This window comes from Manis pentadactyla, chromosome 1 (genome assembly GCF_030020395.1).
Source record: "Manis pentadactyla isolate mManPen7 chromosome 1, mManPen7.hap1, whole genome shotgun sequence".
In the NCBI taxonomy this organism is placed as follows: Eukaryota; Metazoa; Chordata; class Mammalia; order Pholidota; family Manidae; genus Manis; species Manis pentadactyla.
In genome coordinates, this window is record NC_080019.1 from 122011090 (window position 1) to 122029873 (window position 18784).

General features: G+C 41.0%; 1 long non-coding RNA gene across 1 annotated transcript; it reads left to right on the forward strand.

Annotated features, from left to right (window-relative positions):
- Window positions 1-7559: 7559 nt before the first annotated feature.
- Window positions 7560-12054, forward strand: LOC130681132 (uncharacterized). Its single transcript, XR_008994216.1, has 3 exons — window positions 7560-7714; window positions 10041-10160; window positions 11939-12054. It is a non-coding gene; the product is annotated as an uncharacterized LOC130681132 (long non-coding RNA).
- The last annotated feature ends 6730 nt before the right edge of the window (window positions 12055-18784 follow it).

The window sequence follows — 18784 nt, forward strand, 5'->3', positions numbered from 1 at the left end:
GGGCATACAGGGGGTTTTAAAACCTCTTAAGGAGGGTGTCTGTTTTATGTTATGTCTTTCCATAGAAACCAGGTAGGCTTCTCTGAGCTTCCTCTCCTCTCATCCATTACTTCGTTTGCATAATGCATACCCTGTGAGGCCTAACTCATCTTAGTGGAGGGGAGAGAGGAAGGGGTTAATGCGGCCTGTGACAGATGAAGCTGCTCTGGGTTCTCATATATAAAAATTTCCCTTTCATCTGATAATTACATTATCCAGTACGTGGAAATTGTATGTCATTCTACTAAGCAGAGAAACTTTACAAGCCATTTTGCAAATTCTTATTGTAAATTAAATTTGTGCTCAGTAGAATATAATCTGATTTTTATTCTTTATTGATTCTGGTCTTTATACTTGATTTTAATAAATATGCATTTAAGAATTTTTGTATCGCTTGAAAGACTCTTTAAGCTAAAGTCTGCAAACCATTTGGATTGTTTAATCCACCAAGTAAAGTGCGTTATTGCAAAATTTAGTCTGGCGTGGATATTTTCCCAAAGCTAATGCCATTAAACCAAATGGTCCACCTTTGAACCCTGAATCCTTCAGTAATGAAATGGAGTCTTGGGTACTCCCGCCCTCCTCCCTCCTATTATTTGTCAGGAATCCGCTTGTTCACTCAATCACTCGGCTGGGTAGGGTGGAAGGAGAGAAGGAACATTTTCTAATCTCAGCAAAGACCTCCACTGTGCACATGATCTCCAGGGAAATGACCTTCCTTTGAACATTAAAGGGACAGGGAGCCACAGTGCTGAGAAATGACTTATCTTCTAGATGGGATGAGGCAGAAGCATGTACTTCACTCCTTCCCTTGCTTTGTCTGTAGTGCCCAACAGCTTTGGACTTGAGGCCTTGACCCTTGTCCCGTTTCATGATTGCCTGTGGAACTTGACGGCAGAAGTGAATTTCTGTGTCTTGCTGCCCCACTCTCCTCAGCCCAGGGCTTTCCTCTGCCCTCTGGCTCCTCCTGTCACAGGATATTTCAGGGCACCCCACTTCCTGACCTGGATCGCCTGCTGGTCAGAGCTACTGTGATCCCTTGCAAGTGACGTTTACATGGCAGAAAGGCTCAGTCTTCCTGTCTTTGTCACACACATTATATTACCCCTGTGGTTAAGAATGTTGTCTGTAGAGCAATACTGCCTGAGTTGGTTCCCAGCTCTATCACTTACCAGCTGTGTGGCCTGGGACATGTGATCATGTCTGTGTTTCTTGGTTTCCTTTTTATAAAATGGTTATTAAAAAAGTACCCACTTCATAGGTTTGTTTGAGATGATTAAATTAGCTAAAATATTGTTAAACGTTTAGGACAGATCTGGAATGTCATAAACTCTCAATGTTCATAATTCTTTCTGTTGTGTTTTAAGGTAAGTTCTGGATGCAAAGGGGATTTTATATCTAGAGACCAAGTATGACTTTGAGAGTGCTTTAGCATTAATGCTGGAGCAGCAGTGCTCAAACTTTTGATTGCAAAATCTTTTACACCCTTAAAAATTGTGGAAGATCCAAATAACTTTTGTTTTGTGGGTTATATCTGTTGATATATACCATTAGAAATCAGTGCTGAACAAATTTTAAAATACTTATTAATTTGTTTAAAAGAACATTAATAACTCCCTTTTGTGCAAACATATATAACGTGTTATGAAAAGTAATTATTTTACTAAATAAAAATTTGGTGGCAAAGTAGCATTACTTTCCATTTTTACAAATCTATTTAATGCCTGGCTTAATAGAAGGTAGCTGGATTCTCATATCTGTTTTGCATTCAATCTTTTGTTATATCACATGCCTTGTAGCCTTTGGGAAACACTATACTTGTGAGAGAATTAGCATGAAAAAGAAAATATAATGGCTTAGTATTTGTATAGAAAGAGTTCTGACCTTGTGGAGCCCCTGAAAGGGTCTCAGTCAACTCGGGTCCACAGATCACTCCTTGAAAATCATTGTACTACAGCAGGTAAAAGTAGGAAAAAAAACAGGCTTGGGAGTTGGGCAGATGAGTTTACATCCTGGCTTTTCTGCTTTGCAGCCATGAGACATCAGGGCTGCTGTGTTTATTGGAGCCTTGGCCTGGAACAGTCCTACCCTGCACTTCTGTATAGAGGGCTCCTCCTCATTCTTGAGCCTTTATTTTAATGCCACCTCCTCCGATTAACTGTCCCTGACTACCCTAAAGAAAGCAGGTATCATCTGTTATTCTGAGGCATAGCATATATGAAAGATCTGTTGATATCAGCCTATTATACAAACGCAGTTTCCCTAACGATGACCTGCTCACTTGCAGATATATATCAGGTAGAATCTATCAGACCTCAGCACAAAACCATTAATCTTCCTGAAAATAGAATACTCTGATGCTCTGTAGATGGAGAATGCCATCCTCATGTAAGAACAGCACAATTTGGGTATAAATTTTATTTCTGCAGATCCAACTACTGCTCATAATTCAAGGTCCAGGTCTCTGGTCAACCTCCTCCATGAAGTCTGTGCTAATCTCCCACTGAAAATCATTTTTTCCCCTCCTAGAACTCTATTTCTCTCTGTGGCCCTGGAAATTTCTTCCTTCCATTGCAGTCATCTGGACCTGTGTTTCCTTTTCTTCCTTCCGGTTTTATTGAGATATAATTAGCATAAACATCATATTAGTTTAAGACTCATGACATAATGATTTGATACATGTATATATTGTAAAACGGTTGGCCCAATAAGTTTAGTTAACATCCATCACCTCAGATAGTTACAATTAGTTTCTTGTGATGAAAACTTTTAAGATCTACTCTCTTAGCAACATTCAAATATGGAACTGAGTATTGTTAACTATAGTCACTATGCCATACATTTATACCCCAACTTACTTGAAACTGGAAGTTTGTACCTTTTGAACACCTTCAGCCATTTCATCCACCCCACCCCCACCCTCTGATGGCCTCCAATGTACTATTTTACCTATGAATTCTTTTTTTTAGATCTCACATATAAGTGGGTTTGGACCCATGTTTTCATTCTCCCACTAGACCCAGGAGCAGGCACTGCTGTAACTCTCACTGCCTCCTCAGCAGAGCCCATTACCTGCCAAAGAGATGTTTGGCATATAGTAAATAGTAGAAAGTGAATGAATGAAGCATTTGTCTAGTATTTCAGAATTAAATATCCTTCTCATTTGGATGAACTCTACTTGATTCAGCTTTAGGAACTAATTTATACAAAAGCCCCTTAGGAATTAATTTATACAGAGACCATCTACTATGGCTTGTTAGATGGCACTAGGCCTAGAAGTTGGGAGATAATTCTTCCTGCTCATTTCCTCAGACCCTTGGGGGAAATACCTTATGATTTCTGTCCTGGAAGAGTAGAACTGAAAGGTCCATAAAGGTCATTTAGCTTGTTTGCTGAGACACGCGGTGGAAGAGGGACTTTATAGGTTGGCACTGTGCATTAATGGTCAAGTCACAGCTGGGGCTGGCTTCCTTACTTAATCTATGTGGTATAAGTCACAGTGCTGGTTACCACTGCAGGGCCTGGGCTGGAGAGGTTCATGAAAACTCTCCTAGGCAATAGATAGGCTCTAACTTAACCTGGAGGGTGGTTGCTGGAATGAAAAGTTCTCCCAGTTCTGCACTTAAGATTTACACATTGTACCAAGTGTAGTATTATACTTCAGAAAAGAAGAAGAAAAAATATATTTTAATGAAATGACCTAGTTCTTCATCCATTATTTTACCATTTCTATTTCTTACATGTCTGCATTTTTTCTAACTATAAAATAATATATATTTAGTAAACATTCCAACCTATCAGAAATGTAAAAGCCTGGAAAATGAATGTTTTGAAAAGTACCATTCTCCAGAGGGAAAAAATATTAAAAAATCATTATCTCCAGGTTGTATTTTCATATGACAAAGCAGCCCCTTTGAGAGTAAGAAGTGCTAAGTGTTGTCACCCAGCTCATGATCTCTAGGAAACAGTAGCAAGGCTGTGAAGTGCTGCTGTCTGAGGCCACACTCCCTCTGCTCTGAAGCTTCTCAAGCTCTGGTCTCCTTTAGGTCCTGGACAAGTTTTGCTCCCATTGTTTGTTTTCCCCCAGACTCTAGAGTTTTGGGCTTGTTTACCTTTCATGGACTCCTCCAGTTTGCCCTCCCTTTTGTGCTGCTTTCCCCAGCTGACATTAGAAAAGTATTAAAATGTCACCAGGGCTTCCATTATTGAGGCTCCCTGAACAGGTCCATGGTACTGCTCTGTTTCATAAATTCGTGGCAAAGTAGTGTAGAGGAATGAACCAAAGGTAATGGACATAAGTAACCAGTAAATGAACATGAGTAACCAACCCAGGAACTGACAAAGTCAGGGAGTCTGAACACAGGTCTTCCTCCCTGATTATCAACACGTAACCAGGGTTTACATTCCCTCACTCTTCCCTAGTACTAGCAGAGGGGAAGCCATGGATTCTGTCTCCATTTAAGTTCCACACATTGGATAGGAAGCAAAGAGGACAGAAATTTACTTGTTTGCATGAGCTTGAATTTTGTAAGCTCTTCCTTTTCCCTTCTCTTCCCCTCCTGAATATTTCAGTCCTGAAGCCATTTAGTGGGGCTGAGCAGGGTAGGGTCAGTCAGAGCCTGGGCATCTTTTGCCAGAAGGCTGAAGAAGTGCGTAAAGAAGATAGAGGCATATCAAAGATCACACAGAATGTCAAGATAAATAATGACAGCAAAGGATTATAGGAGAAAATAGGGAACTAGGAGTTAACAAATGAATAAACTGTAAGTGTGGGGAAGAACAGGATATTTACACAGTAAATGTCCCTGCAAAATGCCTGCTAATTACAAAGGGGAAAACTGTAACTTTACCATGGGCAAATCTGGCAGACTTTAATAGGTGATCTAAGTGAACATCATCAGTAATGGAACAAAGTGAATGACTGGATGCAATGAGAAAACAGCATCAATTCTGTGATATTCCTGCCGGAGACGAATAACTTAGATCTAACTATGAGGAAACCTAAACCTGGGATTTATTCCACCAAATAACTAGACTTTACTCTTCAAAAGCTTCAAGGCCATGAAAATGATCCAAATAGAAATATTTAAAAGAGACAGGTATCCTGCGATTCTGAACTGAATCCTTTTGCTATAAAGGATATTATTGTGATAATTGGTGACATTTGAATGAAGCCTAAGGATGAAATGGAAATAACTTATCAATGTAAATGTCCTAATTTTAATGGTTGTGCTGTGGTCATGAGGGAGAATTTTCTTATTTTTGGGAAATGGGATATGTTAAAGTATTTGGAAGTTAAAAAGTATCATGTCAACAGCTTATCCTCAAGTAGTTCAGGTGAGAGGGTAGTTTTTGTACTGTATGTGCAACTCTTCTGTAAAGTTTAACTTATTTAAAAAAAATCCTCATTTGCTGCAATGATTTAACTAGTCTCTTCAGATAATGTTCTACTTGAAAGCAAAATACTCTACCTGCCTCTCCCTTCCTTCTGCTCCTCTAAGGTGGTCTGGGTGCTTGTGTGAGTGAAGAGCTTATGTGAATGGACTGGAGCAGATTAGGTGACATCTTGATACTGAGGAAGGCAGGGGAATCATCAGATCCACTTGGCTTCCTGGGACTGTCTGCTGCTCCTCTGTTCTCTGAGACACTGTGTCTTGTCACTGGTCACAGCTAATATCTGCTGTCATCCGATCTCCCACTCTGGGCTTGCTTAAGCCTAGTGATGCTCCCTGGCTGTCTCCACCTTTCCTTACTCTTGCTGGCATTTAAACATTTCTAAGCCTCTTCTCTGTCTTCTATCTATCCTCTGGCCCATGCAGTCTAGCTTCTACTGTGGAGCTTCCCCTCCCCTTGCTTGCTACATGGCCCTGTGGCAAGTCATCTTGCAAATCAATCATTTCTGAGACTTCTCTCTAGGGGTAACACAGGTCTGTATTTATGATAAGCCTCTGGCCTCATGGGCCTCTGGGCTTCTTCAGATCATCTAAAAGTGCTTAGCGCCTAAGTAGAATAATGTAGTGTATTTTAAATGAGAATTTAGAGCTGCTTAGGCAAACTAAGTATCAAGGCCTCTTGCTATCTAATTATGTTGCCAAATTTACTTTGACATGTTGGTATAGAAATTCAGCCCACCAGGAGATCTCTTTCCAGAGTCTTAACCATATGGAAATGGAATATCAGCTCTGCTCTCATGCCCATTAGTTTACCTAATGCACCTCCTCTCTATAGCCCTGAAGCCCTTAGGACACATGGGCCTGCCCACTACTCACAATGGTGTCTCTGCCCTGACACCTTCTTTGCCTCCAGGTCATCACTTCACTACTCCTGCCACAAAGGCAGCCATACTTGTTGGGCCAGTCGCTCATCCACACAAGGGTCACTTCTGGGATTAGTTGCTAAACCTTTGTTTTGGTGTAGAGTTTAACCGCCTGCCCTGGAACAATGAATTGCCACTGGATCTAAGATACAACAAAGGAAAGACACTGGAAGATCTCATTTATAATGTCCATCTTACGACTTTGCTTATCCCTGGTGTACAATTCTCTTTCATCTAGGACTTATGGGAACCAACGATTCTTTTAGAGCCCAGAGTGGTCATGGTACAGTGGACAGAGTTCAGCCCCTGTATTCTAGGCCCTGTGCTGTCATCGAACCATCTGTCTTCTGCCAGTTGATTAACGTTCCTGAGCTTTGGCTTTCCTACTGGTTAAGTGGGAATGTTAAAGGTATAAATCTAAATTTACAAAATGCCTTCTTCATAGTCTCTTATTAAATGGGGCAATTAACTTCAGTAGACATATAAATAATGTAGCCTAGTTGAGTAAAAAGAAAACAAAGCTGGGCTGTAGTAGAGTGGAGTCTAATTACTTTAGACAATCACTTCTGGGCTTTAGTTTCATCATGTGTCAAATGAAAATAGTCTGCCTATGTCTATAAGAGATTTAAATGAAGCAAATTAAAAAAATAATTTAGTTTCTATATAAATATAACATTATTAAATTTACCATATATTTCTATAGATTCTTTTAGAACAAAACCGTCCTGAGAGTCAATGCATGACAACATTTTATCTGTTGAGCAAAATTAAAACTAGGTCCATGTAATACAGATTAAAGCCCCTGGGGTACATCCACTCACTTAATGAAGTCCACTGTAGAGTAGAGTTTAACAGCACTGTATTCCAATTGATTATTTAATGTCTGGTCAAATAAAGGATGGCCTGTGAAAGTAACAAGCAACATATTCAAGCAGTGATATGTGTCATATGCATGTGGAGTAGAGGCAGTGGTTGGGCAGTGGAGGAATTTTAAAACAATATTAAACCAACCAGAAATCTTTTTATTGTTACTATGTGTTGGTGATTATAAATCCTATCACTGCTAAGATCCTACCCCTTTAAGGCTAGACCAGAGTTTTCCCCCAACCCTCCCCCTTGTGATGTCAGCCTCTGTGTTCAGGAATAGAAACAGAACTTCATTCCTGCAAGGAGAATCCACAGGCTACAGGATACACCTTCTCTTCACACATGCACACGCATACACACAGCACACAGCACAGATACACACCATTGAGCAATACCCGTTTGACCTTCCTCACCTAGGATCTAGAGGATTTTATAAGAGTTCTGACAGAAGCTAGTCTGCAAAACTTGGGACTCTGCCATGCTGTCTTGCAGGTAAATATGGAAAGATCAAATCTAGAGAAGCAAGTGTCTCCTGGAAATGTGAACAACTGGTTTCAATTGAAGATGAAATTATATAAAACTGCTTTTTTGTGGGTTACCATCTTTACCTATGACTTGCTCTTGCATCATATTTTAGTTTTGAAATTGCATCATATTTTAATTTTGAAATATTGCCTCTCATTCTAAGGAAATTTCTTTTTGACTCTCCATAGTTAAGCCAGCTAATGAATCATTTATAACAGATGAGTTCTAATTTTTATATGTAGATATAATTTCTATGTCTTTTTCAGTCACAGCTTATAGAATTTTTGTTTTTTAACTGCTCTGGGGTTCTTTTAAATCATCAGAATCTGCAAAGTTCAACTGCAGAACTGAAAACTTTATTATAGAAAGTATTTAATGACTAGATATTTTTAAGTATTCTTTGAAAAGAATATTTGCATAGTTATTTGTATGCTTACTGGGGACTTCTTGGTTTTATTTCAGGTATTGTGTTTTCCAGTTTATTTCCATTTGTTCACTTATGTCTATCTTCCTTTAAATCTATAAATTGTGTGTAAGAGCTGTGTTAAGCACTTGATTGCTAATTCCTGAACTTAGGTCACCTCTAGGTCTGTTCCTGTTGACTCCCACCCCCACTACCATTCCGTTATGGGTCCCACACATTTTGCTTTTCAAAGAAAAAGACCTAGTTGTTGTCATCATTATTATTATTTTTTTAACTTTTTTAAATTTATTAAGGTATCATTGATATACAATCTTATGAAGGTTTCACATGAGCAACATTGTGGTTACAACATTCACCCATATTATTAAATCCCCCCCACGCCCCAATGCAGTCACTGTCCATCAGCGTAGTCAGATGCCACAGAGTCACTACTTGTCTTCTCCATGCTATACTGCCTTCCCCATGATCCCCCCTACACTATGTGTGCTAATCATAGTCATTATTTTTATTTTAAGCCAGACATTGGAAATGCTCCATTTTTGAAAGTTTGGATATTTTTCTTCCTGGAAGGAGAGATGAATTTTGTTATGGCAGAAAGTAATTGACTGTCAGATCTGCTACATCCCTTTGAAGCTTGTTTTTAAGTGGTGATAGTTAGAGTGAGGTCTAGTGCAGCTCTTAGTTCAAAGGCCAGCTGTAGCCCATGGATTCTTCCTGTGGGAATGAAGTTCTATCTCTATTCCTGAACACAGAAACAGACATAACAAGGTGGGGCAGGTGGGGATCGGATTGGAGAGGGGACATCGGTGTGAAAAACAGAGAGTGGGAGGGATGTTCCAAAAGTCGAATGAGATTGCTTGTTGCTAGGAGTGGGAAAAGGTTTGTGGCTTTCAGAACTAGGTTCAACTTAGCTGACAGCTGGAGGCTTGCCGGCTCTTGGGGGAAAGCGCCCAGTGCTGCACAGGGCTCCTTGCTCAGTGCAGTAGAGCTCTAAGTCTCCCAGCCCTGTGGGAAGTGCACATCCTCCCATCAATTCACAGCTGTCCAGTAGCTTTTTCCTGAGACCTCACTGAGCTCCCCACCGGACATAAGTACTGTATTTGGCTGGAGACAAGAGGACCCTCATGTAGGTTTCTGGCTCTCCTTCTCGGTCCAAGTCCCTCCTCTTGGTACCCTGATAGTCAGGTCCCAGCAGCCACCCCCAAATCTGATCCTTACTCCTCAGCTGAGTAAAACTGCTCTGCTTGGACTTCCCCTCCCTGAACCCATCAGGACAGTGCCCCAGGCTAAAGGACAGCCAGACACCACGGGGCTCCCTTACTGAGGGTGTTCTTCTTTTAGGAGTCACATTCCTGAGCTGTTTGCTGACCAATGTCTGAAAACAGGGACTTCATATATTATGCCCACTTCTGTATTTGTTTAAAGCATGAGTTTAGACCTGTCAGTACCAGAAGCAGACTAGTTTTCTTGCTTTTACTCCACTGTTTTAAATGTATTCATAATTTTTTCAATACTTTTTATTGATCTCTTAAGAAGTGTTATCAAAATATGTATTTCCATAATGTGTTCTATGAAAAATTAAAATGATTCTGTGCTAAAATAGCTTGGGAAATGCATTTGTTTTGACAGCAGGATACCTCAGAACCATAAAAAGCTAATAGGGATTGTAAATTTTCAAGGGTCTGTGTTATTTCAAATTCATGTGATCACAGAATCCATTTTTAACAGATTGTCTTAAAGGAGTATTAGACAATGAACCACTTTCAGAGTATGCTGCTCTGTAGTTGATATTTATTAATTTTATTAAAAACTTATATGCCTAGTTAAAAAGCAATCATAATTACAACTATCTTTAAAATTGCTTTTTAGATGGAAAGTGAGCTAGGCTGCTTCTTTCTTCCTCTAATTACCCTTCCATCCAAAATTATTCCAGGAAGTCCTCAAGAAATATATGGAGATACATGTGTACATACACATAGATTCCCAATGGTAAGTTTGCGGTTGGGGTCTTTCAATATTTTATGTATTATGAAAACAGGAGAATTTTAAAGGGAGAAGTGAAATTATGCATCATGAAAACATGTATTTTATTTTGACTTTGTTTTCCCAAATGGAAAAGGCATTTTTTTCCAGACACTGTAAAATAAGGTCAGCATTTTTCATTCTGTGAAGTCATCTTATCATGCTGTTTGATAAATGAGATGTCACAAAAGACAGGAATGATGAGCCTTCAGAAGGAGCAGTGACAGCTGCATGTCCTCTTTACCATTAATAATCATTATTATATAATAATTATTATACATAAAAAGTTGTTGTAAGTGTTTCTTACAGAGCAATCATCACCCTCCAGCAACACAGTCAACACATATGCACGGCTGGCTGGGGGCAGCTCCCTGCCGCCGCGCGTCTAAGGACTGCGTGGAAATGGCAGAGAGGGAACAGACTCGGGGATGACTTACTGAGATTCGAGGCCCAGCGTGCAGTTTGGCCCTTCCACTGCCCACCACCAGGCAGCCCCTTTTTCTGGACCTCAGTTTCTCCTACAGGAAAATGAGTTTTTTGGAAGTGATGACCTCAGAGTTCCCTTCTAGCTCAGCCCTTCCATTCTATGGATCCCGTTGAGTAGCACTACATTGACTAACAAGTGATAAGAATGTCATTTGTATAAAGCATTGCCTCTCTGACTGGGAGCAGGAGAGTTGTGTTCTGAAAAACAATGGAAAAGGTGGCTGTTCAGCAATTTGTAGGTTCATTTTAGCTTTATCCCTATAAAAAATTCTTACCCTCCAAGTTTGGCCTTCACAGCTTAAATAATTACCCTGATCACAATCATCATCTGTCAAAACTTCACATTTTAGTTCTTGTCAAGTGACAAAGGTGGTGGCTTTTCTCCTGAACTTTATTCTCTGTTAGTTTCCTACTGACAGTAGAGGATTAAAAGGCAGGAGAGAATTTCTCCCCAAAGATACAAGGGACTTCTGCAGAGAACCAGAACAAAAGGTTTTTGAATTCCTAAATGAAACCAGGGGAAAAAAAATAAGTCATTCTGATTTCAGTTGCTAACAAAGGGAGAGAAAGAAAAAAAATCAGTTGCTGTGTTATTTCTCCATAAGCCAAGCTCAGCACAAAGTGAAAAAGGATTTCCTGATATAGCTCTACAATATCTTTAATTGCATTATTGATTTAGATTATAGCAGAAGGGGGGAATCAAAGATCAAAGCCTTTGTTTTTCCTGGGGCTGCAACTGTATCTAATAATATATCTCTTGGTGAGAGCCCGGTGGGGTGCTCTGTGCTCTTATCCTGCCCAAGGGCTGGTCAACCCAGAGAGCTGTGAGGTACAGCTCCTGGGGTTGTGTTACCTGAGGCAGTGCATTCACCTGGAGCTGTGGAGAGCAGTACCAGGCATGGTCCACATGAGAGCCTGGGCCTCACAGGTGGAGATGCAGCGGGAGGGTTAGGCCTAAGGATCAAGCCAAGTCTGCACAGGGGAAAGGAGACAATGTCTAATGCAAGGAAGAGGAGGAACACAGTAGAAAATGAAACATGAGGCAGGTCAGGGCACATGGTATGTGAAGGAAGCTGTGAGGAAGATGCAGGGGTCTATGCCCATTTTTATATATTACTCTGACTCAGTAGTTATGGGGCTTAGGTGGGGCCACCCATCATTCCTTCCAACCCTTACCAGCCCACCTCTTTGCTTTAGAAAAGGAGGCAGAGATGTGCTTTCCCCTCACTCGGTGATTGTGTGCAACTTTCTCATTTCAGAACTTTCATAAAGGATAGTGGCTAGTCTCACAGACTTCAGCAAAGACTGCCACTCACTGTGATCTGGCGCAAGTGGCTCAGTTCTTCCAACCTTCAGTGTCTTCCTCTGTGAGGTAAGGATAATAAATTTCACAAAAGCAAACAAGGGGAGGTAAATAACTTTAATCCTAGGTGTTGATGAGAATTTAGTGAATGAAAGCAAGTAAAGCCCTTAGTACCTGGAGCAGCAAGGGTAAATGTTAGAACTACTAAGACTCCATTTTACTGCCCTCTAACTTTGCCTGCCTCCAGGTATTCCCAATAGCTACTAGAATACAAGCTCCAAAAGGGCATGATGACATCCTGCAGGGCACTCCAGCCCAAGCAGAGTACCCAGCACACAGTGGGTGCTTCAGGAATGTTTGTTGAATGAATGAAAAATTGAATAAACAAATAAAAGAATTTTTGATCAGTACTCTTAGATATCCTGTCTTGGTCTCTGTGACAAGAGTCATGCAGGTGCCAAATACTAGGACCCCCAGGGTGAAGGGCTCTGACCCTGCCTGGTCTGGCCAGGGACTCTGACACCTGCTTGAACATTCATATTAAGTGGCTCTGATTATGTAGGCACATGTATTTGCTTTTTATTTCTGTCTCTAGCACTTTGGTCCAAGTCTTTTTTTATAGTGTGTGGGAGTATAGCATATATCTCTTTTTGGTATTTTCATTTTCATAAACATTTTTAAATTCATGGTGCTGGGCCAGTAGAGTAGTTATATCACTTTGTCCTACCTCCCATGTAATTCCCAAAAGAGGGCAATTATAGCAGGCATTTCACTTCATTTGTTCTTCGACAATAGGTAGTATATGGATCTATCATTATCCTGACACAAATTTTCCTCACTGAAATTCAGCCACTAAAATCTGGTTTAAAGCTTTTCCCATGGAAGGACTGACACATTTTAATGTATCTTCTTGTGGGGTCTCACTTCATATGCAAGGAAAAGAGAAAAGATGGAAAAATAGAAGGAGGCATGTTGGCAGTGGCGCAACTAGCAGTCTCAAGGGTTGAAGACTGTGTTGGAGGAGGGAGATGTAAAGGATCACAGAGGAGTCAGAGAAATGAAGGGGTTGGGAAGGAAGGCAGTTGGTCACCAGCAACCCCCCACACATGCTGTTCATACCTCTTATTATAGCCTGTGCCACATTTTCTGAAATGTTTCTTTTTTTTAAAGTTGTTTTCCATCACCATGTTGTAAACGTGAGGATGTAGACCCTGTCTTATTCTAAGAGTCTAACAGTCTTTGGCATATAGTAATTCTTAAACATTTTGAATGGGTGATTGCAAAAGTGGATGGATGGATGGATGACTAGGATAGACAGAGAAGGGAGAAGAGTGGAAGTTATTTAGTAGGAACTATCAGAGTATCTAAGACCCATAGCACCTCCCAGAACTGCCCCCAGGTGCAGAGTCTACTTGAGTTTGTACTGAGGGAGTTTCTCCCCTGAGAAGGAAAGGATGGAGTGAGGCATAACTTTTCATCAGAAGGCCGAGTTCAGGGTGATAGAGAGAAAAGGCCAAATATATCATCAACTGGGAACCATAATCAACATCTTAATATGGAATTGTAGGCTACTGCTTAGAAAAAAGTGGACAACAGTTCAGGATACTTACTGGAAAGAGATATTGCTATCTCATTAGATATCATGTGTCTATCTTGGGACGGCTTATGAAGGTCCTGGCTCTTTTTTACAGAGTTAGGTATGAGGGAGACATTCTGATTCCCAGAACCCTCCTTCCTAGTCATCCCAGGGGTGTGGGGAGGCACCACATTTCATAGTACATTCATCCCAGTCCTGAGGCTGAACATGGTTTTGGCAAGAGTACAGAAGTCACCCACCTTAGATTCTGGGATCAAGGAGATGTGCAGAATAGAGTCTCGACTGGCCAGATGGAGCACAAAGTGGTGAGAACAAGGTGGACAAAAATAATAAAGGAGAGAGGCTGGAGTTGCAAACTGTAAAACCACAGGGTTGATTACATGTATTGATTTGAAATACTTGGGGTCATAGTCCTCCAGGTTTAGCAGATGCAAGAGCTCTTGTGTATCATTCCCATCCTAGATTCCTTGCTGGCACTTTCCCTATTCTTTAGCGCAAGGGAGAGTATCTTCTATGTCTTCTTAAATGTTCTCAGGCTACTCCAGGAATTCTCTTATTATTGAGGAGGTGGTGGTTCTTGGCATAGGGAATTTGGGGGCAGAATCAATACTTATTTTGAAAAAGGGTGCCTGTATAGAGTAGCAGGATGTGTTACTGTAGGCAGCAACTGTCGTGTCTGGGTTGATTGGACAGTCCTATTATTCGCAATATTCTTGGACCTCATTGATGACTTCAGGTTGTCCTTGGCCTAGGAGAAGTATGGATGGGCAAGATAGTATGAGTGTAAAGTCCAAGCTTGGAGAACACTTTCTAAAAAAAGAAGTTAAATCAAAGGGGTGTAGTCAGAGATCAGATAACTAGACATTCTGTGAAAATAAATCTTTTTGATAAAGTGTTGAGAGCCGGGGCTGTGTCCCTTCCCCCATGTCTGAATGCAGCATGGGAAAGCACAAGCTTGAGAACAACCGGTGCAGTCCTTGGAAGTTATCTGCCCACAAAAATGTATCTTGTCCTCGAAGACGAGCCAAGACTTCTCACTCTGAAAATAGGGAGACCTTGAGGATGTGTGAAAACACCGCCCCTGCTTCTGGTCTGCCTTCCCCCACTTGCTGGAATGGAGAACAAAGAATACCCTGTTTACGCATTTCATGAGCAACTGACAGGAACCCTGCTGAACCTACCTTTGCCCAGTTACTGCTGACGTCAAATACTGTGCTTGATTGTTTATTGGATAATGCCATTTCCTGGAATAGTGAGCTTTTTGCTGTATAAATACCCTAGACCTTCAATAAAGTTTTGCTGGTGACGCGAAGGAGCGTCAGCCCTCCCCAGCTCTCTTGTGTCCTTTATTCTGGTCTCCTCACATCCTTCGGTAGCTCTGTTCGACTGTTGCGGCTGGACCGCGACAATAAAGGGAGTATGATGGGTAAAAGCTAGGGATGGGGTGTTAGTACTAACAAAATATGTCACTTTGGTGAGAGCATTTAACATTATTAAGAGAGATTCTTGGCCACCAGGAAGCAGAGTACCTAAAATAGACCTTTTTGATAGTATCCCAGGATGTTTGAGATGAGAAATATATAGGTCTTTAGAACTCCCAGGACTGTCTTAATCTAAAAGTAACTATTCCAAATACTTGTGAGTTTTTGAATATGCCTATGCAAGCTACCAAAAAAACTCAAGATTATGTTTAGGGACTTTAATGGGCTTTGGTATCTTGACATGTTGGTACTTTTACTGGAAGCCATTGAGAACTGGAGCACTACAAGAAGGGCTGCCCTCCAGAAAGTAATTTTGGTGACCTGCAGCAACTGTCAGCAATGCTCTGGTGAAGCAGGAGGGATGGGAGAAGAAATACGCAGCCCTTCTTTTTTCCCTTCTCTCTCCTGCAAGTACCTCCCACCACACAAGCAGAAGCCAGTCTGTAAGGGAGCTTAGGTTTGCAGTCAGAGCTTCCCAGGTCATGTGGCAGGGAAGATAACACAGAGAATAAGTACAGAAGTGGCACTGGAAAGTGTAAAATAACAATAGAGCTTCCATTTCAAGAGGTAGCTAGATTGACTGGGGTAGGTAAGGAATGACCAAGACATAATTCAGTTGTATAAACGATGGATGTACATACTGTGGAAGAACAACAACATGTATCCTGAATTGTCATAAAGAGCTGACAAGATAGAGAGCTGATGGCCTGTGTTGGTAAGGGTCAGTTTTTCAGGTTCAAGTGCAGCAACAAGTGCTGTCCTGCCAACCTATTGGTAATTAAAAACATAAGCTTTGGACTTGAAAGTATGAAGATGAAGTCTGAATTTTACCTATATAGAGCTCTTTCTTATAGGTAGGCCATTGGGAGAATTAGTTAATTATCTTTGAAAGGTACAGGGGATGAAGTCTTTAATATGGGTTCATGACTGAATAGGGGTGTGGTTAGGGGTGTGGTTAGGCCTAATGGGTAACTCTTCTTGGACAAGGAGAAGCACACAGTGGTTGGTTTTGACCTTAAACCAGTGGTACTGTTAGGCAGGAAAACAGATATGAGTGTTGTGGAAAGAGAATAGGGCCAGGAAATTCCACTAGAAGGGACTCAAAGAGTTAACCAGTTAAACATAGAAAGCTCAGAAGGCCAGGAGCAAGTTGGCCTAGAGTTTAAATACTCCCCAGATAAAGAAAAGTATCTCAGCATAGGCTATGTTTTCACTGCGTTAATTAGAACATACCATTATAAGATTTACTTTAGACTGTTCAAAGGCCCAGCTTATTCAGGAAGAATTTTATCTTAAAGCTAAGACTGCATTTTAATCAAATGGATGGTGGCTCTGCCCTTGGAGGCAGGGCAGACCGTCTCGACTGATATGCTTCCAGACAGAAGCTGATATCCTGGAAAGGAATCAAAGCAGTAAATTTCTTGTGTTAAGTTAAATGTCTTATCTAAGAAACTTAATGTCTTATCAAAGATGAACATTCTGGGACCATTTGTCCTGAAAATCCTCAACCGCCTGTAATACCCCAGACCCTAAACCCTTAGGTGCGCTCCTCTCTCTGAGGTCACCCACACTTTCTAAGTGCATAACTTTAATAAAACTTTTACTCTGCTGCACCGCTGTGTCTCTGCCCTTCAATTCTTTGTTGCGGCGGGACAAGAACCAAGGAAAATAAACAATGCCCCTCCAATAGTACCAGACAGCACTAAGTTAGGAGGTAGGAGGCTCAGGGGCAAGACACAATACATTAAGGTAAGGAGGTGAAAGGCATTCAGTCTATTACAGAAATGTTGATTTTTAATTCCAGAATCTGCGATGGTTTTCCAGGAATAAAACTTTCACCATGGGAAAAATACCAGTGATGTTTTCAGGGCATCTGACATGGAAATGACTGTCATGAAGGAGGAAGTTTGTTATATTCATAGATACCTAGGAACAAGAGGGACAGAGTGTCTTGGAAAGGGGCCACATGGAGAACAACCAGGGTCAGTTAGGACGCAGAGGGAGTGATGGGAAATGTGGGCAGGAGACTTTGTTGTGGTTTCTGTGGGAAGAAATGGGTGAATTATGGCAAGCAGGTTTAAGATTAGCTAATCTGAATAATTTCAGTGAGCTCTGGGGCTTAGGTGCTGTTCCTAGTTACCTGTTACCTGGCTGTGATAGTTAATTTCAACATGGCTGGACCATTATGCCCAGATATTTGGTCAAACACTATTCTGGATGTTTCTATGAAGGTAGTTTTTGGGTGAAATTAATGTTTCCATCACTGGATTTTGAGTAAAGCAGATGATCTTCCATAATGTAGGTGGGTCTCATCAAATCAGTTGAGGCTTGAAGAACACAAAGACTGACCTCCCCTGAACAGGAAGGAATCCTTCCAGAAGACTGCTTTTGGACTAGAACAGCACTTCTTTCCTGAATCTCCAGCCTGGCAGCCTGCCCTGATGATTAAGGATTTGCCAAGCCTCCATAATTATATGAGCCAATTCCTTAAAATAAAATAAATCTCTCTCTCTTTCAACACACATATCTCCATTGGTTCTGTTTCTGGAGTTTCCTGAATACTTCACTGGACTTGGGATGATCAGAGTAGATGGATAGTGTTACCAAAAGCGTGAGAGCTTAATAAAGGAGGTGGTTGGAAATATGGGTTCTGGATTGACTGCTTTTCGTTCAGAAAGTATGGGTGTGAGTTGTTGACTCTCTCTAGGAATTGGATAACCCTGGGAGAAGCCGTCTTCCCAATGTCATCAAGGCCTCAGATGTTAAAGCACTAAAACATAGAAAATAAGGATATATGGTTAATACAAGTGTGAAAGAAGGCAGCTATGGGAACTGATGGAATAGACTGGGAGCCATGCATATCTCCAAACAAAATGTTTCAGTAGCTGTGACTGAGAAGCTTCTATGATGTGCAAAGACAGGCAAGGCTCTTGCTGTCAATGCTCTTACACTAGAATGAATTCCTGAGGGTAAGCAGTAGGCACTTTCAAGTGTAAAGGCCTCTAAAAGGTGGCAAAGAAAAATAATGTGCCTCACCATGGGCCAAGGCTGGTAACTGAAGTAGAAGCAGGCTTGGCCAGGGAATCTAAGCCCTTACGAATCCTGACCATTTATTTAGAACAGACCCATTTAGAACATGTATTAAGCATTCTTTTTTTTTTAGGTACCTTAATTATTTATTTATTTATTTATTTAGTTATCATTAATCTACAATTACATGAAGAACCTCGTTTACTAGGCTCCCCCCTTCACCAAGTCCCCCCAACACACCCCATTACAGTCACTGTCCATCAGCATAGTAAGATGCTGTAGAATCACTACTTGTCTTCTCTGTGTTGCACAGCCCTCCCCGTGCCACCCCCTCATTATACATGCTAATCATAATGCCCCTTATTTTTCCTTGCCCTTATCCCTCCTTTCCCACCCATCCTCCCCAGTCCCTTTCCCTTTGGTAACCATTAGTCCATTCTTGGGTTCTGTGATTCTGCTGCTGTTTTGTTCCTTCAGTTTTTCTTTGTTCTTATACTCCACACATGAGTGAAATCACTTGGTACTTGTCTTTCTCCACCTGGCTTATTTCACTGAGCATAATACCCTCTAGCTCCATCCATGTTGTTGCAAATGGTAGGATTTGTTTTCTTCTTATGGCTGAATAATATTCCATTGTGTATATGTACCACATCTTCTTTATCCATTCATCTACTGATGGACACTTAGGTTGCTT